The 27,899-nt window shown below is 46.0% G+C and overlaps 1 long non-coding RNA gene across 1 annotated transcript in view; it reads left to right on the top strand.

Annotated features, from left to right (window-relative positions):
* Nucleotides 1-16,242, top strand: part of LOC141046757 (uncharacterized) — a 29,778-nt gene extending 13,536 nt beyond the window's left edge. Inside the window, exons 2-4 of the long non-coding RNA XR_012219642.1 lie at nt 6,596-6,691; nt 13,543-13,667; nt 14,659-16,242. This is a non-coding gene — a long non-coding RNA (uncharacterized lncRNA). The remainder of the gene's footprint in view (nt 1-6,595; nt 6,692-13,542; nt 13,668-14,658) is intronic.
* The last annotated feature ends 11,657 nt before the right edge of the window (nt 16,243-27,899 follow it).

Here is a 27,899-nt window from a genome sequence, read left to right as displayed (position 1 = left end):
ATGTCAGATTATGCCTTGCAGATCCTAAAAAGGGACCCCCGCATTGCCAAAATGATGAACGATGACGACTACTGGTTGGCCAGCATCCTGGATCCACGCTATAAAGGCAAATTACAAAACATCATGCCACAGGAGAACCTTGACCTAATATTGGCTAATAAACAAGCAACTCTGGTAAATCGGTTGCTTGAGGCATTCCCAGCACACAGCAGCGGTGATGGTTCTCACACGAGCCGTACGGGCCAGGGTCAGCTTGGCAGAGGTGTTCGTGGTGCACACAGCAGAAGTGGCGTTGGAGGCAGGGGTTTCATGACAATGTTGTGGACTGATTTTTCAAGTACCGCTCACACAACTGGTAATACTGCATCGATGGAAAGTGACAGGAGACAGCAGTTGTCAACTATGGTTACAAACTACTTTTCCTCCCATATCGATGTTCTCCCACACAGGTCATTCCCCTTTGACTATTGGGCCGCTAAACTGGACACCTGGCCTGAATTGGCACAATATGCCTTACAGGAGCTCGCTTGCCCAGCTGAAAGTGTGCTATCGGAAAGAGTCTTCAGTGCAGCTGGATCAATCCTGACAGAAAAAAGGACCCGTCTGTCAACCCAAAATGTGGATGATCTAACCTTCATTAAAATGAACCACACATGGGTTTCCAAGCATTTTGTCCCACCTTCCCCTGATGACACATAGGGTGACAGAAAAATGGCTTGCTTCGGTCCACCTCTTCCTGGGACTTGACCTATTTCACCTTTTGCATCAGCTGAATGTCCAACATCAACATATGCCACTTTCTAAAACTCCCTAACTGTGCTGCCTCCCCCCCCCCCCATGGCCGGGGTCACCACCTAGCGCACGACACCGTGCGAGTGCCGTTGCCCTGGACAGGTGGGTAGGCCGACTCTTGAGCGCGGGCACTGGCACAGGGTCCCTCATAGTGCAATCAAGTGTCTCTGACGATGGTGGTGCACACCCGCCGTCAGACACACCGCCGTACTATGAGGGGCCCAGTGCCAGTACCGACGACCACGAGTGGGCCCCCCTTGCTTGGGCAGGGCCCCAGCATTTGCAATCTTTACCTCTCCCTGCTCCTCCGCTGTGTAGTCTGGGCCGTCAAATCCATACTGTGCCTGACACCGTTTGAGCCTGCCTCCTGATGTATAGACATATATTTTGAATGTGTACGCTATCCATACATGTTATCTGGGGATACGGTACCCTTTCTAACCTTTGTGCAATCCATACTGGGCCTAACACCGTCTGAGCCTGCCTCCTGATGTATAGACATATATTTTGAATGTGTACGCTATCCATACATGTTATCTGGGGATACGGTACCCTTTCTCACCTTTGTGCAATCACGTGTAATCCATACGGGGCGTGAGAACGGCTGGCAAGCTGTTAAGCAAGCTACAGCACCTGTGGTTTGCATACGTAAGTTTTTCATTTTTTCAGGAATGACGGTTAGGCCTAATTCCGGAACTGCGGTTGACCTGCACTTACTGGGAAATCATTGTAATCAGTGATCCCCATCACTAACGTTGTTCAGCGGGTTATCTGCACCTGTAAGCAACAAACGCTGGCCTTTTCAGTGTAGCGCACATGCAGCCACGGACATGTAAGGGCATGACACACAAGTTATTGGCCAATCTCATGTGCCAGAGCCTCACGTGTCCCTCTAGTAAGCCGGACTCGGACCGCGGGGCATGACGGAGTCTCATTCGTTAACGGAATTAAGCTTGCAATGTGTGCATCTGTTCTGTAGCTGGCATGGTTGAGGTTTCCCAGGTGGAGTCGAATTTAACCGTAGGCTCCACTCCTGGTGGTGCCTTCTGGACATTCCTTTAAGGTTCAGCTTTGCAACCATACTGCCCACGTAAAACAAACACTTTGCCTTCATGAACGCTGTTTGGAGGGTCATGACTCGTGGGAATAACGCCGCCCAATCAGTTAACCTGCTAGAGAGATCGTTCATTGCTCCCAAGCATGACATCACACTCCCTAGGAAGAAGGTAATGCCACTGTGGCGACCGTACTCCTGGGGGCGACACAAGTGCACTGATGCCCAGCCACTGCTCGATGAATCTGCTGGTACATTGACCCAGACCACTACATTTCCCTCGCACGCTACACGGCCTGAATCTGACCCTGATGAAACTCAGGTTACCCTTCCCATATACAGTTCCATCTTACACGGTGACAAAGAGGAAGCTGCAGATGAAAGTGCAGGTTCGGCCCACCCGCCATCAGACACACCACCGTACTATCAGGGGCCCTGTGCCAGTGCCGTCGCCAACGAGTGGGCCCCCCCCTGCTTGCTCAGGATCACAGCACTTGCAAAGTTGAAATACTGTGCAGTGAGATGGAAGATGGGGACGACGAGGAGTCCAGACTAGTACAGGGATTCCCTAGCGAGGAGACTTATTTGATTGTTTTCAATGTTGGGACAGCAATTTTTGGGGAGCACTATACTCTGGAGAATGATAGATGGGGCCCACCATACACTGGAACATTCCAAAGGTGGACATCAGACACTGGAGCAGCATTTACAGGGCCCATTATACACTAGAGCATTAGAAATGGGGCCCATTATGTTTGGAGCATTATTTGGGCCCATAAGACAGTGGAGCTTCATCCATGGGGACCAACATATACTGTAGCATTATGTGGAGCTCATCATATACTGTTTCAAACATTATATGGGACCAGTGATTCTGTATGGAGAAATAGATGGGCCTCGTCATGAGATGTAAAAAGTGAAGTATTTTTCATTGTACTATACCGCTATTTCTCTGCCGTATCGGAGCATGATGAGTTGTGGTATGTGTTAAAGGGGTGCTCTTTCGCCCAGGGCACATGAAAACCTGGAGCCAGCCCTCCCCCCCCACAACTGTAGCCAAATAACCCCCCATTTTTCAATGCGTAACTTGTATTATGAAGTTAATTAAGGTTGACAAGCTTAAGTAAGAAGAATTGATGCTTTTGGCATTTAAATGGGCACTGTTGGTGTGTTTCCTGTCCTCCTCTCACTGCCGACTTTTATTCCCCATTGACTTACATTGGGTTTCGTGTTTCGGTACGACCCCGACTTTTCCCTATAATCGGACGATCTTGCTCGACCCGACTTTTGGAAAAGTCGGGTTTCACGAAATGAAACGCGACCCTAAAAAACCAAAAGTCGCTCAACTCTCATGAACTGTATTAAAAAGCAAAACCCACTTCTCTTTTTTATTGCAGCTGGAAGCAATATAGAATACAACAGGGAGTCAATGTATCGTGCCTGAACGCAGTGTGAAAAGGTGTATGCAAAGTAAAAGACAAGGAACCAAGACTAATGTCTAAAAATAATTGAAATCAAGGCCAATCCAATAAAAGATGTGTTTGTTTCAATTAAAAAAAGCAATTTTTTTCTAACCGTTTATTGGAGCCCTCCATCGGTGGATTAGAGAAGCTCCAAAAAAACAAAATGTATTCCTGGTGTCGTTACACTTAATCGTTTCCATGTGACGAACCATATATTCTTGGCACAGAGTCTTGCCCATGTCTTTCAGCTTGTCGCTTATCTTCTTTTGTTCGGGATGTCTTCAGTCTGAAGTGTTGATCTTGTTTGTTTGGATCTGACACGCCTAAATTATTGCCAGATGTCTGCAAGATCTGGGATCAGTTAATATGGATCACCACTTCTCTGACGACAATGCTCTAAGGACTTAGGAAATAACTACCACGTTGTTTATGCTGGTGCTGCAGGTACTAAGTATATAGTAGTATTCATGTACGTAGAAGAGATGGGGCCAAACAGCAAAGAGCAAACTTTACTTCTGTAGGTTTATACACATATGACCCAATTCATCAATGCATTTCGGCCATTTTTATCTTTTGGTGCAAATACCTCTAATTTTGTAACTTTTTGATTTGCGACAAATACATGAAATGATTTAGTCATTTGCCTGAGTTTTATGTCCATGCAGTATTTGCAGACGTTGAAGACTGATTCATGGATTGCAACTTTTTAAAAAGTTGCAAAATTTGGCGCAACTCTACTTCAGTCCCTCCCAGAGTGGTCTTATGCGCGCCAGTTATTTTGCTCCATTTTTTCTGCAACATTTTGCAAAGCAAACGACTTTTACCCGTTAAAGGGCCTGTGCGCATTTTGCAGATTTGTTGCTTTTTTGTCTGCGCAGAAGTAACAAATGCATTAAAAGCATCTAAAAAATGCAGCAAAACGCACCTGTTATGCTGTGTTTTTCCTGCCAAGCCATGATAAAATGTATAAATTTCTGCACCAAATACTTAACATGTGCACATATGTTCAGATATCAATGCAGCTGAAGGCTGGAAAATAGAATGGGGAAAGGCCGGGCTTTTGGATTCAATTTTCATGCAATTTTTTTTTACAGGGATGAAGACAAGTGATTTGCAAAGTTTCATAACTTTCCATACTGGACAAAACTATTTTAAAAAAAATGAATAAAAGTTTAGTTATACTTTGAAGGGCAGAAAGGTGATTCAAAAGTATTGGGCTAAAGAAAACTTTTCAATGACCCCTTATCCTAAACATTTACCAGATCTATGTGAAAGTGTGGATGACCATAGTGTTGGGACAGACCCCAATACCTGCTTGCTTGGCTTAGATGATTGCTCGTGTCTTATCAATGGCAAATGTCTGGTGAATTCCCCCATGCACATTAGTTGAAAGTTGGCCAAACTCAATATTTATCTTCCAACCATCTGATACCTATGAAAACTCTTGAACAACAGATAATATCAGAAAGAGAAGGATCAGGCAGTTGTAATTTCAACAGTATTTGTTTTTAGGGCAGATAAACTTCTTCCATAAAACACATGAACGCTTGTCCAAGCCAAGCACTCATGACATGTGTATGGGGGAGTAGGGAACTATGACAGTCAACCAACAGTTATCACATTTTTATGGGTGACTAAACTCACTACTGGACCCTTCTGGTGGACAATTATCTCAGATATGAGCAAAAGGATCACGCATGATTGAAAATGAACATGCTCTACTCGTTTTTTCCTGAAGATCTGCCATCAGGTGAGAATTATGACACCGCCATACACATTAGATGGTCATCTGGTCCTCTGAAATTGACTGGTTTGATTGACATTGATGTACTATGTGTGGCATGCTGTCAGATGAGGATACACTTGCGAGATAGGTAGCTATATAGAAAAAACTAAGTTTCCCTAAACGTCTAATGCAAAGTGTGATATTACCTGAGCGTGATTGTGCCACACACACTTTAGGCCACATCAGCCAGAAATTAAGAATGGGGATATGGGAGGCATCCAACCCTGACCAGATTCCAGAAATCAACCACTGAGTTCAAGAAGTTTGTGAAACTTTCTATTAGAGAAATTATCCTAAGTCATACTGCAAGACTCGTTAAAGGGTCGATTGTGACTTGTAGGATCGCTACTACCAACAGGTGGCGCTATATGATTGCTCGTGTCTTATCAATGGCAAATGTCTGGTGAATTCCCCCATGCACATTAGTTGAAAGTTGGCCAAACTCAATATTTATCTTCCAACCATCTGATACCTATGAAAACTCTTGAACAACAGATAATATCAAAAAGAGAAGGATCAGGCAGTTGTAATTTCAACAGTATTTGTTTTTAGGGCAGATAAACTTCTTCCATAAAACACATGAACGCTTGTCCAAGCCAAGCACTCATGACATGTGTATGGGGGAGTAGGGAACTATGACAGTCAACCAACAGTTATCACATTTTTATGGGTGACTAAACTCACTACTGGACCCTTCTGGTGGACAATTATCTCAGATATGAGCAAAAGGATCACGCATGATTGAAAATGAACATGCTCTACTCGTTTTTTCCTGAAGATCTGCCATCAGGTGAGAATTATGACACCGCCATACACATTAGATGGTCATCTGGTCCTCTGAAATTGACTGGTTTGATTGACATTGATGTACTATGTGTGGCATGCTGTCAGATGAGGATACACTTGCGAGATAGGTAGCTATATAGAAAAAACTAAGTTTCCCTAAACGTCTAATGCAAAGTGTGATATTACCTGAGCGTGATTGTGCCACACACACTTTAGGCCACATCAGCCAGAAATTAAGAATGGGGATATGGGAGGCATCCAACCCTGACCAGATTCCAGAAATCAACCACTGAGTTCAAGAAGTTTGTGAAACTTTCTATTAGAGAAATTATCCTAAGTCATACTGCAAGACTCGTTAAAGGGTCGATTGTGACTTGTAGGATCGCTACTACCAACAGGTGGCGCTATAGAGTTCAAGTCCTCTTTCTCTCCCTGAAGAGGCAATTTACATATTAGAGAATTATTAACTTTCTACAAAAATGTTCCATGTCAGACTGATGTTACTGAAATGTCACCAAAATAAATTTCTCCTACTGGTTTCTTGCAGTTTTATCGTAGCTTACAAGGTGAAGTTTGCATTGTTTTTCTCTTTAGGGAAAATCATTCTGGTATATTCAGCAGAGAATGCATTTGTTTTTCTAAATCTCCTCCTCTTCAGTCTGCTTATAACAGAGGGTGACTTGTTTTATTTCATTAACGCATTGTTTTCTGCAGGAACCCACTCGGATGCTCTACATGCCCTTCTGATGGCCGGCCAAAGAGTGGACGCTTTGTACACTCACTCGTAATTCACTTTCTTCTCTATGAAAAGTGAGTAATGAGTCTCGTCTGCAGAGATGACCTATCATTTCTATACAAACAAGTCTTTGTCCAATTAATATTTTACGTTTAGGTAGAAATAGTTTATAAAACAATTACCCAAGAGCATAAAAGTGCTGAAAGTCCGAGGGAGAAGCCAGTGTATCCTCCCAAGATGTTTCCACTTATTGTGGTGATCTGTGAGAATCAGAACCACCCACAGATAATATCTGACATGTGCGAGGTTGTGCTGCTACACAAATGTGTTCTCTGCCACTGAACATAGAAGGAACAGCTCAGTCTTAGAATATAGAGGATCAAAATGTCTTTGCACCAAATGCTAAGTCGAGAATAACTTCAAAGTTCCTTTTGGGTAATTCTGACACTCCAAAACAAGTTATGGTTCACTCTGAAATTGGCCCTAGTGAGCATTTGTTGTAGAGTGCTGCAGAATATTTTGCTACTAAATAGATAAAAGTAAATCATAAATATGTAAATTTGGTGATAATATAACGGTTATATGGACCCACAGAAGTTATAGTTAATTTAGTGCCAAAATTGATGGAGAAAAGTTTAACTTGATGGACCTAGGTCTTTTTACAACCTCTGTAACTCAACCGGCAATGCTATTCCAAAACTTGGCATCTCAATCAATTATCGGTAGTTTCTCATTTAACCCCTTAACTAACCCCCAAGGGTGGTTTACACGTTAATGACCGGGTCAATTTTTGAAATTCTGACCACTGTCCCTTTATGAGGTAATAACTCTGGAACACTTCCATGGATCTTGGTGATTCTGACATTGTTTTCTCGTGACATATTGTACTTCATGTTAGTGGTAACATTTCTTTGATATAACTTGCGTTTATTTGTGAAAAAAATGGAAATTTGGCGAAAATTTTGCAATTTTCCAACTTTGAATTTTCATGCCCTTAAATCACAGAAATGTGGCACACAAAAAACTTAATAAGTAACATTTCCCACATGTTTACTTTACATCAGCACAATTTAGGAGACAAATTTTTTTTTTTGTTAGTAAGTTATTAGGGTTAAAAGTTGACCAGCGATTTCTCATTTTTACAGCACCATTTTTTTTTAGGGACCACATCACATTTGAAGTCACTTTGAGATGTCTATATGATAGAAAATACCAAGTGACACCATTCTAAAAACTGCACCCCTCAAGGTGCTCAAAACCACATTCAAGAAGTTTATTAACCCTTCAGGTGCTTCACAGGAATTTTTTGAATGTTTAAAAAAATTAACATTTAACTTTATTTCTCAAAAAAATTAATTCAGGTTCAATTTTTTTTATTTTGCCAAGGGTAACTGAGTACGCTGAGACCCCATATGTGTGGGTAAACCACTGTTTGGGCGCATGACAGAGCTTGGAAGGGAAGGCGCACCGTTTGACTTTATCAATGCAAAATTGGCTGGAATTGAGATCAGACGCCATGTCGCATTTGGAGAGCCCCTGATGTGCTTAAACAGTGGAAACCCCCCACAAGTGACCCCATTTTGGATACTAGACCCCCCCAAGGAACTTATCTAGATGTGTGGTGAGAACTTTGAACCCCCAAGTGCCACACAGAAGTTTACAACGTACAGCCGTAAAATTAAAAAATGATATTTTTTCCACAAAAAATGAGCTTTTTACCGCCTATTTTTGTTTTCCCAAGGAAAATAGGACACCAAAAGTTATTGTGCAATTTGTCCTGAGTATGCTGATACCCCATATATGGAGGTAAACCACTGTTTGGACGCATGGCAGAGCTCGGAAGGGAAGGAGCGCCATTTGACTTTTTCAATGCAAAATTGGCTGGAAGTGAGATCGGACACCATGTCGTGTTTGGAGAGCCCCTGATGTGCCTAAACAGTGGAAACCCCGCACAAGTAACCCCATTTTGGAAACTAGACCCAAAGGAACTAATCTAGATGTGTGGTGAGAACTTTGAACCCCCATGTGCTTCACAGAAGTTTATAACACCAGGGCGTGAAAATAAAAAACTCATATTTTTTACACAAACATGATCTTTTAGTCCCAAATTTTTTTATTTTCCCAAGGGTAACAGGTGAAATTGGACCCCAAAATTTGTTGTCCAATTTGTCCTGAGTACGTTGATACCCTATATGTGGGAAAAAACTACTGTATTGGCACATGTCAGGGCTCGGAAAGGAAGTAGTGAGGTTTTTGATTGCAGACATTGATGGAATGGTCTGCGGGCATCATGTCGCGTTTGGAGAGCCCCTGATGTGCCTAAACAGTGGAAATCCTCACAAGTGACTCCATTTTGGAAACTAGACCCCCCAAGGAACTTATCTAGATGTGTGGTGAGACCTTTGAACCCTCAAGCACTTCACAGAAGTTTATAACGTAGAGCCATAAAAATAAAAAAATCATATTTTTTTCCACAAAAATGATATTTTCGCCCCCAATTTTTAATTTTCCCAAGGGTAACAGGAGAAATTGGACACCAAAAGTTTTTGTGCAATTTGTCCTGAGTAGGCTGATACTCCACTGTTTGGGCACATGGCAGAGCTTGGAAGGGAAGGAGCACCATTTGACTTTTTCAACGCAGAATTGGCTGGAATTGAGATCAGACGCCATGTCGCATTTGGAGAGCACCTGATGTTCCTAAACAGTGAAAAAACACCAATTCTAACTCCAACCCTAACCCCAACACACCCCTAACCCTATTCCCAACCCTAACCATAACCCTAACCACAAACCTAACCCTAACACACCTCTAACCCTAATCCCAACCCTAACCCTAATCCTAACTTTAGCCCCAACCTTATCTTTAACCCCAACCAAAACCCTTATGTGGCGCCCCTGAGGGTTCAGTCGCCACAGAGGTACTGCACCTCCTCCTGAGGTGTGGTACCCTAGCATCCAGGTAAGGTGGAGACATCTGACCACACTCCAACACCTGCATCCCACACAACATAGTAGTGTAGCAAAGCACCTTTGGTGGCTCCCTGCTTGGAACACGAAGAGTGCTGGGAGGTGGGTGGAGCTTAGTCTGCACCAAAAGCGTGGGAAGATATTAGGATTTGGCCAGTCTGTCACAGGAGTTTGTGAGAAGAGATCCCCAGACAGAGGGATGGATGAAGGGGGTGCTGCAGCAGACCTCAGTGACCTGGGTCTGCTGGCACAGGAAGGAGAGATTCAGAAAGCCTAATTCTTCATAAGAAAGAAGGATTTGTATGGAATGTAAGGGGAAATGAGGACTAAGGATTAGGGTTAGAGCAGAACCCTTCCCAAGTTCACAGCACACGGCCGGGGTCCGGTCCCCGAGGTTGTATGGATACTAATGGTCCTGCAGCAGACACCGCAGAAATAGAAGTTGTCACCACTTTATTCCCACACAAGACTTGGGGGCACAACAGCAACGTGAGTGAGCTGGGACTAGGTAGCAAGGAGTCCCCGAAGCAGGCTACAGCTGTCTGCCGTGCAAGTAGAGTTCATAGGAACATCATAAAGGAGGAATTCCAGTGTAATTCAGTACTGTGAGTACTTCACCATAGGCACAAGAAGGGAGACGTTCAGAAAAGGCACATGTTGGTGGAGTGTTGGAACGGAGTGCTTCATCTAGCTTGAAGGTTGACTGAGCCCCTGACCCGGAGGACACGGCACGGATGCGGGCACCTGTATGCACAACAGACTGTGAGTAAAGCTTTGGAACTACATGCCCTGGTGTCCTCCGCTTATTCCTGCGCCAACACTCTGAGCACTGCTACGTCTCTGTGCCTGACACTGCACCATCTACGTCTCTCCCCTGTCTCTTCATCTACACTGCCCTGGGACTACAGCCCTACCTGTGGAGGGCCACAACATCATTGCTGCACCACACCATCTGTCCCAGAGGATAAGTCTGCAGCGTCGGCTTAACATCTTCATTGCCGAACACCACAGGTGGTGTCACAAATCATTCACTCATAAACTTTAATCATTATCCACACGTTCAACCATTCCCCTTTTACAATGGATGCCCAGGGCCACGGACCGGGTTGCAGCTACCGTGACATCTCCCATTGAAACCCACGGGCCCGATACCGAGTACCCCACGGCCCTGGCATGGGGCGAGCCACTAACCCTAATGGGAAAATGGAAATAAATACATTTTTTTAATTTTATTATTTTTCCCTAAGTGGGTGATAAAGGGGGGTTTGATTTACTATTTATAGCGGGTTTTTATGTTTGGCAGCTGTCACATGCTAAATGACACTTTTTATTGCAAAAAATAGTTTTTGCATCACCACATTGTGAGAACTATAATTTTTCCATATTTTGACCCACAGAGTCGTGTGAGGTCTTATTTTTTGTGGGACGAGTTTACGTTTTTATTGGTACCATTTTCGGGCACATGACATTTTTTGATCGCTTTTTTTTATTCCGATTTTTGGGACGCAGAATGAACGAAAACCGGCAATTCATGAATTTCTATTTTGGGGGGGGCGTTTATACCGTTTCGCGTCTGGTAAAATTGATAAAGCAATTTTATTCTTCGGGTCAGTACGATGACAGTGATACCTCATTTATGTCATTTTTTTATGTTTTGGCGCTTTTATACAATAAAATTATTTTAGCATCGCTTTATTCTGTGAGCTATAACCTTTTTATTTTTTCCCTGATGATGCTGTTTGGAGGCTCGTTTTTTGCGGAACAAGATGACATTTTCAGCGGTACCATGGATATTTATATGCGTCTTTTTGATCACGTGTTATTGCACTTTGATAAAGCATTGTTTTTTGCCTTTTTTTTTTTTAGAGGTTCACTAAAGGGTTAACTAGTGGGACAGTTTTATAGGGTGGGTCATTACGGATGCGGCGATACTAAATATGTGTACTTTTATTGTTTTTTTTGTTACATATAGAAATTAATTTATTGGGGAATATTTTTTTCTTTATTTAGGAATTTTTTAAAATTAATTTTATACATTAATTTTATTTTTTTAAAACTTTTTTACATTGTCCCAGGGTGGGACATTACTATGTAAAGTCAGATCGCTGATCTGACACTTTGCAGAGCACTGTGTCAGATCAGCAATCTGACAGGCATTGTAGGAGGCTTCTCAGCACCTTCTCTCAGCAAGCACTGAGAAGCCACCTCCCTGCAGGTCCTGGAAGGACCGCACGGCCATCTTGGATCAGGGGGCCTGCAGGGAGGAGGCCCTCGAAACAACACAATCACATCACATTGTTCTGAGGGTCTCAGGGAAGCACGCAAGGAGCCCCCTCCCTGTGCGATGCTTCTCTTTGCCACCAGAACACTGAGATCATGTTTGATCACAGTGTGTCGGGGGTTATTGTGCTAGGAGTGGTCTGTGACTCCTCCTGGCACATAGTGCTGGGTGTCAGCTGTGATAATCAGCTGACACCCGGGCACGATCAGCCGCGCTCCACCCCCCGTGAGCGCCACTGATCGATGATGACATACTATTTAATCTGAGAGCAGCATAAATTAGAGAAAGAGACCCTGATTTCAGAGATGTGTCACTTGCTCAGCAGATGGTGTAGTTTCAATACAATCAGTGTTTTATCAGCAGGAGATTATCACTAGAGGACTAGGTGCCACATGCAGGCTAGTCCAGCTAATCTGTGTAACCCCGCCCCCCACCACTGTTTGACAGCTTTACAGTGTACATAGAAAGCAGCCAATCAGTGATATGGGAGCGGTTATACAGGGTTCAGAATTCTAAGCACTGCTAGATCTGCACAGAAAACAGGGATTCTATCAAAACTGCAGCAAGCAGCCTAGTAAGTGACACATCGCTGGAATCAGGGCCTCTGCCTCTACATCAATGCTGCTATCAGATTCCAGAGCAAAAACTATTGACACATTCCCTTTAAAATGATGCAAGTTGCCTGAAACTGGGGCAATTAAGGCACAAATTATGTACAATTTAGTGTTTGTGACTCACTTGTTCTAAATCGACCACATTCAGAAATATTGCTTGCAATATCACAATGTGACATTGCAATATTTGTACCACAATAGGGAGTTATATGTTTGCAGAGATGCGTCTCCACTCATAGTGGGGGTGATCCGATTAACATTCACAAGCTCATCTGTTCCCACAGACACAAGGTCAGCTACCTATCTTCACTGAATCCAAAATATTGATTATGGAGCCAAGTTCCACAAGGGAAGAACAATGTTTCTTTTCAAGAGTCAATATTGTCCAAGAAGTAACAACACCCATAGAATCTATTTCAAGCAAGTATTGGAGTAATAGATGGCATTTCCACACCACTGGACAAGAACACACATTGCTAAGCAGGCAGGGTAACAAGATCAGGATTTTCTGGGTCAAGAAGTCATCTTTTTATTCAATTCAGTTCATCCGAAATGTATCTTTTCTCACCAAAGATTTACTTGGTGGGCAATAAGTAGCTTCACGCTCAAGAGGAACAATGCTTCATCTTTAAACCTCAAGTAACAGGGCCAAAGAAATAAAAGGCTGAATGTAAAACAAAATCTCATGAGTTCAAGTGTCAGATGTGTCAAGGAACTTAAATTCCAGTAACTTTTTCTTTTGACTTTTTTTTTTGGGGGGGCACTCATGTAGTCTATTCTTGAAGGGTCTTTGTAGAGTAACCTGACTGACAATAATTACATTATTTATAATAATTCATTATTTGTATTGGGGGGCATCACAAATGAGCAAATTAATCCAAGAGGAAATGAATTTGACTTGAATTATAAAAAAATCCACATTTAATAAAATGCTGATTTTTTTTTTTCATAGCTTGCTTCTGCAAAGATTCAGCAAATACTGACCACTATTTTTGGGTTCATGAAAGGCCATCAAAATGTAAAAAAAAAATCTTTGTACTCATTTTATTGCTCCTTTCTCCAGCCCCTCTATGTCACCCATTTGGTCCTCGCTGAAAGCTCGGATCGCCTCCACTGAAATCTCTGGGCCTCTCCCACTGGAACGGAAGATGCATCGAAGACCAAGTGAGGAGCGGAGGGTCCGGAGAGGTGAGTGGTGAGAATATTTTTTTTTTTTTCAACTTCCGTTTATTATTCTATGAGATTTGAAGAGACCCCAAATCATAATAGTGGTCTTTAAATTTGTGAAGAATAACTTCTCTAGGAATCTAGTGTCACGGGAAAAAATGTATGAACAGGCGAATTCGAAATTAGCTTGATCCGCTCATCTCTAATTAATTATTTTCATTAAAAAGGTTTTCCAGGATTTTACAGAATTTGTCCAAGAATAAGGAATGGTTTAAAATACTGAAATACGGTAACTATTTTTTAAAATTTTTTGACTACCCCATAGCTTAAATCCTGCCTCCTCTCTGGTGGTCCTTTCCGGTCCTGCATTCATGTTGTCCGTCAATCAGTAACCTGACCACAGCAGCTAATCACAGCCTTAGCTATCACAAGCCATTTATGAAAACGTCACTATTGAGACTAGTGATTGTCTGCATTGGCCAGGTGATGCATAGATGGGTAAATAATTGTAACTTCTTTGTTTTATAACATTCCCCACCCTAAAGCAGATTTTGTAACATCTTGGAACATCACTTTAACGTTTGCAAGGGAGGACTGATTTCTTAAATGTCACGTAGTAACAAGGGACTGTGAGCATCTACCCAATCCCTCAAACTAGGGACGCCCTAGGCTATTCCTGCCTGGATGGAGGAGATGTCAGGTTCTTGTACCTTGCTATGACGCTATCCTACCCTTATCTTTCCCTCCCCCATCCAGGCAGGTGTGAAGCAGGTGTGAAGTGTATAGGCAAACACTAACTAACTGGTCAGACAGGGGTAAACAGACAAGGATATAAGAAAACTACAATCATACAAATACACTCACAAAGCAGCAGTGTGAGAAATAGGAAGAAATAAACCAAATGTGAGAGGATAAGGATAAACACGCAAATCAACTCCACTCAGCAATTTCATGAAAATCTCTCTAACCGCCTACTCCAAACGCTGAACTCTCTCCTTCAACTCCAAACCAGGTACTGGTAACTATCACTGGCAAGATCAGAAGCAAGGAGGAGGGTTCTTAAACCTATGGGGAGTGACAAACTCAGAACAGCTGATACAACCCAAGACAGAGAACCCCAGGAGTCCAACTAAGCAGTTTAACCCTTGCAACACCAGAGCAAAGAAAGCCAGAAGTTCTAATAGAATGGTGAAGCCTTTCTAACTACCGCAGGTGTATGTGTCACGCGGTTGTCTGACCCCACAGGACATTAAATATCCCTTTGACTGGATACTTTAGAGTTAGTAGGATTCCATACAGAGCCTGATATTGTGCACATGTACTAATTGGGTGGCTGTTATATCCATGGTCAGGATTAAAATTGACCATGCTGTGCTCTTGACCGTTGACAAATAATGGGATTTACCAGATTTCCATGATAGATCCAGTTTTTTTCCTGGGTATAATGAATCCTGATGGCTGCCAATAATATATTACAGTGTTTAGAAGATGTTCATCAGAGTTGAAATACTTTTTATGAGGATCCCAACAGAACTTGACAGCTCCCATTGAAGTATAGTATGGTCCATCAGATTTTTTTTCAGGGTTTCAGTACTTTTCACTGAAATATTGAAACAAAGTTCAAAACAATCATAATTAACATAAGCGGCCAGGAACCCATAAATAGTAATAGTTCCCCCACCAATAGTAAAAACTAATAATAAAAGTGGAGTACTCACAATAATATGGGAAAAAAAGAAAAAGGCAGAGTAACCATAAACCACAACAAGAAATATGTGAAAAGGATATGAAATCTTTATTAAATTACATTAAAAAGTATCAAACATTTATCAATACATATGAGGTGCAATAGGGAAAAAGATCATTCCAGATAACAGAGCAGGTAATCACCCCTACACATAAAGAGAGTGATAATAAACCTAAGGACCACAAATTAAATACATATTACTGTGCTCCAAGTGCCCTAAGTATTGTCTCATTATCTCATAACAAGCCCAAAGGTGCTGCATGCAAAGTAATGCTACAGATAAAGGCAAAATGTGTCTCAAAGAAGTCCCAACTATTCAAGCCAGGATAATACCCAGCATCTAACCGCCGATATTACTCACCCAAAATAAAGATGTAAAGTAGGGAGGACGCGTCCCGCTCACCTCGACGCGCGTTTTGCCACGGCTTTCTCAAGGGGAAAGTTGTGGTTTGTTGTGGTTTATGGTTACTCTGCTTTTTTCTTTTTTTCTCACTTTTCACTGAAAGAATAATGCTGCAGACTACATATTTGTTCTTGTTAAATATAGCAGAACTCAAAGTAGAAATTGGAAAAGGCACATGTGAATGGAATTATAGAAAGCTAATATTTCTAAAAACATGAACACATGGAATAGTACAACATCTTGAAATTCATGAATTTCTGCGATGTCAGTTAAGGTCCTAGGTTGAGTGAATTCCTTTCACTAATTGTTCTCCCACTGACAAGTTAAGGATCAATGATGCTAAATAATTATAGGAATTTTTAAATCATGTCTGACAATGCTAGTGTGTAAACTATGTAATAACATTGGTCTCTTGTGAATCCCCTTTGTCCTTTACATTAAATAAAATCCAGATGCAATGTATTTTCTGTAATTTAAAGTCCAAATTTGTATTTTAGCTTGACTGTAACATCATTTTGTTGGGCTTCTTTTAAGAGCCCTGGGATAAAAAGTGTAAATTGTGAAGACGACAATGTGTTGCCAGTACCCAAAAGTGCAGTATTCTACTTTTGGGAATATTAAGATATTTGTGATTCTTTTACTTTTGACGATTTGTGAATGGTTAAAAAGTTGCCTATTCTGGCCATCCACGTAGAATAACCAAGGTTGGATTGGCCAGCTGGTTCCTTAAAGCTGATCATCCACGCAGAATAATCATTGTTGGATTGGCCGACTAGTTCCCTAAAGCTGACCATATACATAGAATAACCAAGGTTGGATTGGCCAGCTAGTTCCCTAAAGCTGGCCATCCACATAGAATGACCAAGGTTGATCTGGCTCACTAATTTTAAAATTGTTGGTACTTGTCACGCTCGCGCCTAGGCTAATTGGCACGAGCCGGGGGGTTGTGGCCCCACTGTGCCACAAACCAGACTACTCTTGAAGGGGCGTGACTATGACAGCTACCTCGGTTCTAACTGGAGCCTCTGATGGTGAGGTCAGGCTTGTGCGGCAGGTAGCTGCCGAGTGCCACCCAGGGTTGTGTCTGGCTGTGGCTGCTGATCCCACTTGGGAACAGGACACCTGGACTAGTGCGAGTGACAAGCAGGCTGAGACACCAGGCTAAGCAGGCACGGCTGAGACACAGGGCAAGCAGGCATGGCTTGAGACACAGGGCAGGCGGGCACGGCTTGAGACACAGGACAGGCGGGCATGGCTTGAGACACAGGACAGGCTGGCATGGTATGAGAAGGAACAGGTAGGCGTCTGTGCACACAGCAGATGCAGGTACAGTTGTAGGCAGGAAGGAGAGGAGTATGTTGGAACAGGTTAGGAACTGTTCACACAGGAGGTGCAGGTATGCATACAGGGAGGAGTACGGAGTAGGCGGAGCCACAGGAGTGCGGAGTAGGAGGAGCTGCAGGAGTGCAGAGTATGCGGAGTCGCAGGAGTGCGGAGTAGGCAGAGCTTGCAAGAGTGCAAAGTAGACGGAGCTTGCAAGAGTGCAAAGTAGGTGGAGCTTGCAAGAGTGCAAAGTACAGACAGGGAGGACACAGGGAAAGACACAGCAGGGAAAGGAACCACAGACAAGGAGACTGACAGACAGAGGTAAGACGGAGTTCAGACAGAGACACAGTACAAGACAAGGTACAGGGACCGAAGGATACAGGGGCCAGGATATTCTGCATCCTGGAGGGCGAGCAAAGAAGTACCAGGCAAGTACTCAGACATGGCTAGGACAAGACAGGGACCAGGATATAAGCCTTCTGGCAGGCACTCAGAGTGTACTTGAAATGCTAGGAGTAAAGTCTCTCAAGGAAGGCAAGACAAAGGACAGGGCCTGGCTTCCTCAGTAGCAAGGAGCTAACTGAGTAGAGACATTGCACAGGCCAGGGTTCGTGGGTGTGGTGGACCTAAATAGTCAAGGGCTCTAGGTGATTGGTCAGGGACAGATTATACAGGTGCACCCTGACTGCATAAGAACCAGAGAGTTCTGGCACCGCCCCCCTATACACACATAGCCAGGAAGCATACAGGAGAGCAAAGGCACAGAGCACAGGGCTGGCAACAGACAGAATTCACAGAATGGCTTGAAGCAGTAAGTAAGTTGGTTGTTTGGGGGAAGGGAGGCCATGCAGTGATGCCAGGAAGGTTATAACAGTACCCCCCCCTTTACGGCCCCTCTTCCTCAAGCCTGCCAGAATGACCATAAGAAGGAGGACAGGACCACACACAGTCCAAGCTGACAGGGCATCCTTCTGTTGAGGAGAAGTAGGCGTGCCATCCAGAATCACAGAGTGCCAAGTTTCTTGGTGCCCAACAGCTTCCAACACAGAGGGTACAAGGACTTCTTCCTCCTGATTTTCAGAAAGGAGGGACCTGGAAGCTTCAGACTAGATCCCTACATCAGCCGGCCAGCTGGAAACTGAAGACACCTTCACCGAGTCCATTTTTAGTCCATTATTCCAAGAAAATTGGACCTCCTCCTCCAGGTGGGTAGAAAACGGAGATACGTAGGCCACTGTTCTCACCTCTTCATCGACCTGCCACATGGAAGCTGTAGGCATATATACGGGGAGCCACTTCCACCTAGTACCCTTAAAAGAAAAAGGTCCTCTTCCAGGTAAGAAGATGAGTAACCCTCAGTCTTGGTAGTTTCACCAACCGGTCACCAGGATGCAGAAGGCATACATTCAGGAAGTAACTGCAGCCTGTTACCCTGAAAAAACTGGTCCTCCTCTACCAAGTTAGAGGGTGAGTAAATCTCTGTCTCAGTATCTTCACTCACTGGCCACACGGGGGTTGAAGGCATATACTTAGGACCCATCTTCAGCCCGTAATCCAGGGGAAGACAATCAAGAGACTGGGATGCCCCTAAGGGCAGGACACTGGTATAGTCGCTGGAGCCGTGTGAGGAGACTGACATCGCTTCCTCTTCTTCAGAGATGTCATCACCCCTTGACTTGACGACTAGCAGACCAGATGAGGAAGGCAACCTTGCTGACTGACTCTGACGCAAGGGAACCAGACACCTCTTGTCACTTGATTGTTCAAGCGCGGTGCCCTGCTAGGTTTCCAGACATAAATGGGCATAAGGATCTCAGGTTCAGAATGACCATTGGGCATACCAGTCAACAAGTGGAAGATGAACTTCTTCATGTATAAAGCTCCGACCTGGAGCTGTAGTTGTCCTTGCAGGACTAGACTGTTCTCAGGTAGGGCTCGGCCACCTCGAGACAACACCTACGCCGGCTTCGGGAGCTGTATGACAGAGACCACACACTGACTCTGTAGGTCTGGTGACTTAAACACACCAAAGCTCCCTGAAGGCAGAGAAGCAAAGAGTTTAATGGAGAGGGAGTACTCTCGCCAAGGGCGGCCTCTCCTACTGGACCAGGGTTCTGAAGTACGAGCTTCACAGGGCAGAAACCATCAGGATGTTCCTTCTCAGGACTGGACTCTGGCGACAACCTAGCCAGCCCCTTTTTCTTAGACCTCTTGGATCTTGCATGGGGGGCTGCTTTAGAAGGCTGAGGAACAGATGGGTCACGGACAGTCACAGACGGAGGAGATGAATTGGCCACAGGTTTCTTTCGTCCAGTCCGTTCCTGGAAGCCTGGGGGGAAGACTCTTCAGGAGACATTGTATTAGGCTTGTCAAAGGCTTTGCAGAAGGCCACCAGGAAGGCCGATAAGCTCAAGGTGATGGGATCCCCCACTTCCCAGAGGGGGTTAAGCTACTGCAACGCATCTCCTGTTAGGTAGGACATTAGTAATCCTACCTTTACCCGATCGCTGGCGAAGTAGGGAGCATGCCATTGAAAATAGCGTAAACACTGCTCCATAAAGGCACGACACTGCTTAGGGTCCCCATCATATCTTGGCGGGTCCGAGGGAGGTTCAACTTTAGGTATGCCAGCCTTTAGTTGAGCAAACAGTCTATTGGAGACCACAATGGTGGGTGGAGCAGTGAGGGATTGGGCTTCAGACTGGGTAAATTTATTTGGTTGCCCATACTGGCAAAAAAGTTCATCTTGCTTTGACAGCGAAAGGACATGGGACTCAGCGGGGACCATGGCCTGTGCAAACTGTCACGCTCACGCCTAGGCTGATTGGCGCGAGCTGGGGGGTTGTGGCCCCACTGTGCCACAAACCAGACTACCCTGGAAGGGACGTGACTACGGCAGCTACCTCGGTCTTCACTGGAGCCTCTCATGGTGAGGTCAGGCTTGTGCTGCAGGTAGCTGCCGGGTGCCACTCCAGGGTGGTGTCTGGCTGTGGCTGCTGATCCCACTCGGGAACAGGACACCTGGACTGGTGCAAGTGACAAGCAGGCTGAGTATACTGTCCTCATACACGTTAGCAGGGTGTGCAATGATACATGTAGCTAAACCCCCTGTCTTCTTTAAGAGAAAGAGGCTGTAAAATTGTAACCTTTTATTGATTGCAGATGTGACAGGAAAGGGTGAAACTATAGGATGCAATAACAGGAGCATTTCAGAATATTTAACTGCACAGAGCATAAAATACAGATAGTCTGCAATACATGGGTACCATGAGGTAATACAAAGGTTCCATGAGGTAATACATAGGTAACATGAGGTAATACATAGGTACCATGAGGTAATACATAGCTGATGATTACCTATTTAGTACAGCAAACGTTATAAACACAGGATTATAAAACCTAGATAGTGCTTACCAACTATGCTCAGAGCAGGCTGTTTAAGAAGCATGAAGAACACAAATGGTGTAGTTTCTCCTAAGACACGTGGAGGAATAAAGGCTGCTGTTCCCATCACAGTGTCATAAACAAGACTATGATGTAACAGGAACAATCCCACAATACAATGCAAATTAACCTAGAATCTATGCTTTAAACGGCCAGCAGGTGGTGCTATTACCTTACAGTATGAAATATACATTTACATTTTGCATGCACATTAATTTACTTTTTCTGCTCAGACCCAGTTTCTCTAGTATGAAATATATGAAGGATTAATACACACAAAAATACAATGTCTGTAATAATCGAAGACATAAAAAATGACTAGACCTTCTAGACAGCAATTATATGGCTGGACAGAACACTCCCCGCTTGACGTCAGCCGACGTCACTATTGTGTTTATTGGACGAGAACAGCAGAACGAGTTCCCTTACTGGCCTGAGGAACAATGTGGTCTCGCCTTGTTTTCCAATTTTTACTTCCACCTTCCACGATTCTATCCTTGAGAATGTCTGGGTAATGAGACCTAATGGCCATTCATTTCTTCGAGACTGACAGTCTTTCATTAGTACTATATCGCCAGGCTGGTGGTTAGGCTGGCTGGTTTTCCACTTTCTCCTCTGTTGCAGAGTAGGCAGGTACTGTTTTTTCACTGTCCCAAAAGGCATTGGAGAGACTCTGTACTTGTCTCCATCGACTCCTGTAATGGTCTTTAACATTAAATTCTCCAGGTGGAGAGCAATTAGGGTCGGTCTTCTGCGTAAGCAGCAGGGCTGGGGTGAGAACAGTTGGGTCATCAGGATCACTGGAAATTGGAGTCAACGGTCTGTCGTTTATGATGGCTGACACTTCGGCCATGAATGTTGTCAAGCTTTCGTGTGTCAGTCTTGCAGATCCTTCCTGTAAGAACACTGAATCGAGGATTCTCCTTGCGACACCTATCATTCTCTCCCATTCACCTCCCATATGTGAAGAATGTGGTGGGTTGAATGTCCAAGTACACCCTTGTACACTTAGGTATTTTTCTACGTCATTCATAGCCAAGTTGGAAGAGAGTTGCAGTTCTCTTGCTGCTCTGAGTTTCCTCAGAACACTATCTTTTGGTATTGGTCGTTGATTGGTTAAACAGTCGATTTCTTTGGCATACTTTTCCCGTTGTACAGCTCGGATAATTATATTCTTCGACTGCTCTAGCTGTAGAGCTGTGTGGACGTGTTTACCATGGTGCCAGTGGTCCTCAAAGTCTTGAAGTGTAGGTGCTAACTCTGCATGACTGTTCTTAGATATCTTCTCCATGAAGGTTAAGAAATGGTCTTTCATCTTTGGTCTACTACAGAAGCTGTGCATGAGGGAGACAAAGAGTTTGTAAACTTGTTCTCTGTTGTTAGGCAAGCGTTGTCTTTGAGGTCTGAAGGGTAGAGATTAGTGTTGAGCAATACCTTCCGATATCGGGAAAGATCGGATTGGATCGGACCGATACCCCAAAAATATGGGGTATCGCCAATTCCGATACCAGAAACCCAGGCAAGTCAATGGGGCATAAATATCAGAATGAAAATAAACTCTTTCTTTCCTTTCATCCAGTTCGGGAGGGGGGAAGAGTGTGGGCGGTGTGTGGGCGGAGATTGTGCGTGTGTGTGTGTGCGGGGTCTCTACGAGACTCTTGTGGGTCTTTGTGGGCCTGCTGGGGGTCTGTGCGGGCCTGCCGGGGGTCTGTGCGAGCCTGCCAGGGGTCTGTACGAGCCTGCCGGGGGTTTGTGCGGGCTGCCGGGGGGTCTGTGCGGGCCTGCCGGAGATCTGTGCGGGCCTGCCGGGGGTCTGTGCGAGCTGCCGGGGGTCTGTGCGGGCCTGCCGGGGGTCTGTGCGGGCTGCCAGGGGTCTGTGCGGGCCTCTCGGGGGTTGTGTGTGAGTGCAGGCATCGTCTGATGGGACTACAAGTCCCATCGGGCTATGCCTGCTACAGTGACAGTGATTGACACATTAGCCAATGATGGGACAGTAGTAGTCCCATCATCCGGCTAATGTGTTGAATGTAAAAAAAAGAAAACATACATACTACATACATACAGCATACATACATACAACATACTACATACATACAGTACATACTACATATATACTACATTCATACTACATACATACAAACTACATATATACTACATTCATACAACATACATACATACTACATACTACATACATACAATACATACATATAGACATACAGTACATATAACATAGAGTACATACTAACCATCACTTGTCACTTTGATCCCTGAAACCAGTGTCATCTGTAAAAAATATTAAAATAACAAACAACCAATATACTGCCTGATCCGCAGAAATCCACGAGTGTCCCATGACGATCTCCCGTGGAGAACAGCAGCATTAGCTGATGCGATCGCTCTCTAGGGGCTCCAGGAATACAATGACAGGAGGTAGGTATCCTTCCGCACTGTATTCCTCCGCCACTGTAAAAAAATAGTCCCTAGTCTCACTTTTGGCATTGCTGTGTGAGAAAGTTCCCACGCAGCTTTTGCCATAAAGTGAGACCAGTGAACTATAGTAACCTCTCAGTGATGCACTGCAGGAGATCGTCGTGGTGTGGGGAAGGTGACTTGACGGACAGACGTAACTGGTAGAAGGAGGGGACGGTTTATGCACTAGTGTCAGAGATTGACAGGTTAGAAAGGTAACAGCAGGGAAAGACAGAAAAGGGAGTGCAGTACCGTGAAATGACCACAAGATGGCAGGGGAGAGTAGTACCGGACTTAACATCAGCTTAGGAATCCACTTAGACATGGGGGGCGGGGAGATAGGAGCCCGGGTGGGAAATTCCCCTGTGAGAGAGGGGATAAATAGAAGAAGGCGGGGCTCCGGGGGAATTTAGTCCCGGGAGGAGCTCAGAAGAAGACGGAGAAAGTGAGAAGAGCTCGGCCAGGGGGACGGACCAAGGAGAGACAGTCAGGGGGGTGGCCCTGACCCAACGGACTGCAGGACAGGCAAGGAGAAGAGGCAGCCAGGGGGGAGACCCTGACTCGACGTACCGCAAGACAGACGAGGCCCCGGGGGTACGGATTGGAAGACGATCTCGGGCAGGTGAAGCGCTGGGGGTAGATTGGTCTAGGACAGCCCCCAGTGAAAGATCCACGAGGTGCGTCACTGTGACTGGAGCTGAAGAATAGGTACCCGGGCCTGGCGATACAGTGGTGTAAAGAAGCTGCGGTGCGTGTTTGGTGGTCGTCAGGAGGACGACAAATAAATCCGGAACTGTTACAAGTGGAAGCTGTCTCCGTCTCATATTTGCCTCGTCTGGTAAGCAGCGGTTCACCCCCTACCACATTTGGTGTAGTCGGCAGGATCGCCGCCGCTAATACGACACCTTCCGCGGCAGGCCTGCGTTTGAAGAACCTAGAAGGACTTGGACTGTTCCTCTGTGGATTACAAGTGCCTGTGGATTACAAACACCTGTGGATTACAAATCGCTGGCCTGTGGATTATAATTTGGAGACTGTGTTCCGGATCCTTGCTTGTCATCGGAGGATCCGGGGTGGTACGAAAGCCAGACAACGGGCAGAGAAGAGGAGCGACTGCGGGGCCGCGGGAGGCAGCCACTGAAGACATCGCCAGGGAGCATCCTCGCGGGATCCCCCAGCCTGGAGGCTAGCCCCGCCGGACGGCGGGGTGAAGAACGGAGGCTGCGGGAGGAGCCGTGGGATGACGTGTCGGAGGCCGCAGCGCTGGGGAAGGTGAGAGTTCCTCTGGCTCTGCCGGCGGCTCCGCAAGCGGCCCCCACCACCCGGCCGCACCGCGCGGCCTCCTGTGCTCCTGGAGGCCCGGCCGCGGAAGGCTCTGCGGCCTCCACCGGGCTGATCGATGCCCATGCTCCCGTCCCCGAACCACCCTGCCTGGCGGCGCCATGTCCGGTGATGCCGGTGCGGAACTGCCATGTCCCCGAACCACCCTGCCCGGCGGCGCCACGTCTGGTATCGCCGATGCGGAGCCAGCCCGCGGCCAGCGCTGCTGCGTTCCCCCTTTCAGCAGCGGCCCCATACATGAAGTCGGCTGCTACTCTGGCCCCGTCTGCAACTCCGGTTGCGGCCTGCTCCGTGGCGGCCTCTGGTTCGATTGCGGCCACGGCCTACCTGGCGACACCCTCGGCCGCCTCTGCCTCACTCATGGTTCCAGCTGCGGCCTGCTCACTGATGCCTGGGGCTGCCTCTGCCGCATGTCATACCGCGGCTGCGTCCTGCCCATCAAGGTCCCCGGCTGCTCCGGCCCTGTTCCAGATTGTGGATTCGGCTGGGTCATCGGGCTCTGCCGCCTCTGCGGAGCCGTCTGCTAATCAAGCTAGCATGCCCCAGCTTCGCTGCTCCGCTTCACATCGGTCCACGACCCCGGTCCCTCACCTGCGGTTGGAGCTGCAGGAGCTGGGGGCCAGATGGAGCGAAGCCACCACGTCGACAAAAATGAGAGCGTCCATGCCACCACCGGTGGTGTGCTGCCGGTTCCCAAGCAGAGAACTGGCGCGGAACGCGCGCCGTGGAACCACTTTCGGCCCCTTCTATTCCTTTTGACTCATCTCTCAGGAGGGAGATGGCCCCTGAGCCCTGGGCAAAAAGAACACTCAGGGCTCGGGAACAGTCGAGACATCCCAGGAATCTCACGGCTGTGGGGTTCCCCTGCTGGACTGGCGCAACATCCGCCGTCAGGAGATGGCCCGGACTGTTGGGATTTCATTGGACTGTTGTGCAGGCCTAAAGAGAACAGTTATGCGTCCAAAGTTGAGGAAAAGGTTTATTGTTTTCTCCTGATGCAGCGGGGATGTGGGAAAAAGTGCTAATGTTAAAGGGAGGGGGAGTAGTTCCATTTTATGTTTGAAAATAATGTGTTTAACGAAGGAGTAAAAAGAAAAAAGAGAAAGAGAAAAGGGGGTTACTCCGGTTGAGTAACTCCTATTGTTATTAGAATAGTGGTAATCATATATACGGTATGTTAAAGTTGATTTAATAAGTAGTGTGTTTTAACAAAAAAATGTATGTAACAGGTTCCGGGTACGAGGAAGTTGTGAGGAAGACGCCGACCATGACTCTTTTAATGAAGGACGAGGAGATGAGAGATATCGAACCAGACAGTGGTCCCAAGTCAGATCCCCGACACCACGGACACCCCAAAAAGGAAGAAATGGTTGAAGGTAGTGGAAGGGGAGAGCAGTGGGAGGTACACGCCAAAGAGTAGTCCGGGTGGACCTCGCAACCCGAAAGAAGTTGTCACGTGGCGTGCGCGCTGGCGGGTAGCAGTAGGCTGCTCGGAGCTGGTGCTCCTGGTTTAGTTCGGTCCCCGTGGCGGGTGTGGCCCAACGACCGGTCAGACAACAGATAGTGGATAGTGGATAAGATTCAGAACAACATACTTAGGACGTACGATTGTCGGGACGACAATGGACAAAGGGTGGAGGAGTGTGGGGAAGGTGACTTGACGGACAGACGTAACTGGTAGAAGGAGGGGACGGTTTGTGCACTAGTGACAGAGATTGACAGGTTAGAAAGGTAACAGCAGGGAAAGACAGAAAAGGGAGTGCAGTACTGTGAAATGACCACAAGATGGCAGGGGAGAGTAGTACAGGACTTAACATCAGTGTAGGGCTTAGGAATCCGCTTAGTCATGGGGGGCGGGGAGATAGGAGCCCGGGTGGGAAATTCCGCTGTGAGAGAGGGGATAAATAGAAGAAGGCGGGGCTCCAGAGGAGTGTAGTCCCGGGAGGAGCTCAGAAGAAGACGGAGAAAGTGAGAAGAGCTCGGCCAGGGGGACGGACCAAGGAGAGACAGTCAGGGGGTGGCCCTGACCCGACGGACTGCAGGACAGGCAAGGAGGAGAGGCAGCCAGGGGAGAGACCCTGACTCGACGTACCGCAAGACAGACGAGGCTCCGGGGGTACCGATTGGAAGACGATCTCGAGCAGGTGAAGCGCTGGGGTAGATTGGTCTAAGACAGCCCCCAGTGAAAGATCCGCGAGGTGCGTTACTGTGACTGGAGCTGAAGAATAGGTACCCGGGCCTGGCGATACAGTGGTGTAAAGAAGCTGCGGTGCGTGTTTGGTGGTCGTCAGGAGGACGACAAATAAATCCGGAACTGTTACAAGTTGAAGCTGTCTCCGTCTCATCTTTGCCTCGTCTGTAAGCAGTGGTCCACCCCCCAAGCCCGACCCCTACCACAGTGGGACACTCGTGGATTTCTGCGGATCAGGGAGTATATTGGTTGTTTGTTATTTTAATATTTTTTACAGATGACACTGGCTTCGGGGATCAAAGTGACAAGTGATGGTGAGTATGTACTCTATGTTATATGTACTGTATGTCTATATGCATGTATCGTATGAATGTATTGTATGTAGTATGCATGTAATATGTAGAATGTATGTAGTATGTATGTAGTATGTATGTTGCATGTATGTAGCATGTTCTATGTATGTTGTATGTATGTAGTATGTATGTAGTATGTATGTATCTTGTATGAATGTAGTATATATGTAGTATGTATGTATTATGTAGTATGTATGCATGTTGTATGAATGTTGTATATATGTAGTATGTATGTAGTATGCATGTAGCATGTATGTAGTATGTATGGTTTTTTTTGTTTTTTTTTACATTCAACACATTAGCCGGATGATGGGACTACTACTGTCCCATCATTGGATAATGTGTGAATCACTGTCATTGTGGCAGGCATAGACGATGCCTGCACACACACACAACCCCCGGCAGGCCCGCACAGACCCCCGGCAGGCCCGCACAGACCCCCGGCAGGCCCGCACAGACCCCCGGCAGGCCCGCACAGACCCCCGGCAGGCCCGCACAGACCCCCGGCAGCTTGCACAGACCCCGGGCAGGCCCGCACAGACCCCCAGCAGGCCCGCACACACCCCGGCAGGTTCGCACAGACCCCCGGCAGCCCGCACAGACCGCGCATCATGATGACATAATTTCAGCAGCCAATCACAGCTATGCCATTAGTTAACATGGCTAACACAACTGGCTCATTGCATTAAGGGAACTTCCGATTCCGGTATTCGATATTGTAAAAATATCGGAACTCAGTACCGGAACTCCGATACAGCGAATATCGGCCGATACCCGATATTTGCAGTATCAGAATGCTCAACACTAGTAGAGATGCAAACCAGCTCTTCATTTTGTCCTGCACCATATGTGGCGCCCCTGAGGCTCGGTCGCCACAGAGGTACTGCACCTCCTCCTGAGGTGTGGTGCCCCACCATCCAGGTAAGTTGGAGGCTCCTGACCATGCTCCAACACTCGCATCCCACACAACACAGTAGTT

Source organism: Dendrobates tinctorius, unplaced genomic scaffold, assembly GCF_039654945.1.
Source record: "Dendrobates tinctorius isolate UK_male_01 unplaced genomic scaffold, ASM3965494v1 ptg000120l, whole genome shotgun sequence".
Lineage (NCBI taxonomy): Eukaryota > Metazoa > Chordata > Amphibia > Anura > Dendrobatidae > Dendrobates > Dendrobates tinctorius.
Note: the sequence above shows the minus strand (reverse complement) of the source record. Positions and strands in the feature narration are given on the sequence as shown.